General features: G+C 36.6%; 1 non-coding gene across 1 annotated transcript; it reads left to right on the top strand.

The window, feature by feature from the left end:
* Positions 1–201: 201 nt before the first annotated feature.
* On the top strand, positions 202–307 carry LOC132280480 (small nucleolar RNA R71). The gene has a single exon (XR_009471579.1). It is a non-coding gene; the product is annotated as a small nucleolar RNA R71 (small nucleolar RNA).
* The last annotated feature ends 721 nt before the right edge of the window (positions 308–1,028 follow it).

The raw sequence follows: 1,028 nt of genomic DNA, 5'->3' as shown, positions 1-1,028 counted from the left end.
TCAACTTTATGCCATCCAGGTGAAGACCTAGACCTAAAGGAAGACGCATGTTGCATTGAATTTTCACTTAAGGCCTCAAACAGTTCCCAAGCATTAGCTGGACTCTTACGCAAAAAAGCTCTATTACTAGAAGCATCAACCATATTTCTATAAGAATCGGAGAGACTATCATAAAAAATCTTTATTAAGTGCCATTGAGCAATATCATGGTGTGGACACTTTCTTAGCAGATCATTATATCTTTCCCATGCATCATAGAACTGTTCTCCCTGGATTTGGGAAAATGTCATGATTTCTCTTCTCATTTGACAAGTTTTACCTACTAGTAGTATTTTTTTCAAGAACTCTTGCTGCAACATCTCCCATGTAGATATAGAATTTGGAGGAAGGGAATGCAACCAAGTTCTTACTTTGTCCTTGAGAGAAAATTGGAAAAGTCGCATACTGAATGAATCATTGGTAAGAGTGGTCAACTTGGTAGTTGAACACAATTCCAAAAATACATCCAAATGCATATAGGGATCCTCTATTGCAAACCCATGAAAGGTAGGAAGTATTTGGATCATAGCAGGTTTGATCTCAAAAATGGGTTGCATCAGTATCCGGAAATACAAAGCACGAAGGAGAAGTGTATGTGGTAGGAATGAAATGGTCCCTCAATTGTGGTTGTGGTGGAACAGGTGGGACCCGTCCTACATTACCATTGCTATTACCGGGTGCATTATGATGTTCAGCCATGTTATCAGAAAAACTTCCTATGTTATTCAAATGTTTTTTAATTTTTCTTAACTGACTAAGAATTCTCTCTATTTCAAGATCATGCACCAAAAGTTTTGACCTAGTTTGACGTGTTAACATACATTCATTCCACTAATCCTAAAAGTGACAAAAATAAAATTTCCCAAGTACAAGAACACAGAAAAAACTCACAGAAAGTTTAATAAACCGAAGCTTTTTATCCCTTAAGCGTCATTGTCCTCACTGTTAATTTCCTGTACCTAAAAAGAAAAAGAAGTAAGGTGAGATAT

Source organism: Cornus florida, unplaced genomic scaffold (genome assembly GCF_030987335.1).
Source record: "Cornus florida cultivar Cherokee Brave unplaced genomic scaffold, ASM3098733v1 CherokeeBrave_3.0.0_Hap2_Chr10, whole genome shotgun sequence".
Taxonomy (NCBI): Eukaryota; Viridiplantae; Streptophyta; class Magnoliopsida; order Cornales; family Cornaceae; genus Cornus; species Cornus florida.
Note: the sequence above shows the minus strand (reverse complement) of the source record. Positions and strands in the feature narration are given on the sequence as shown.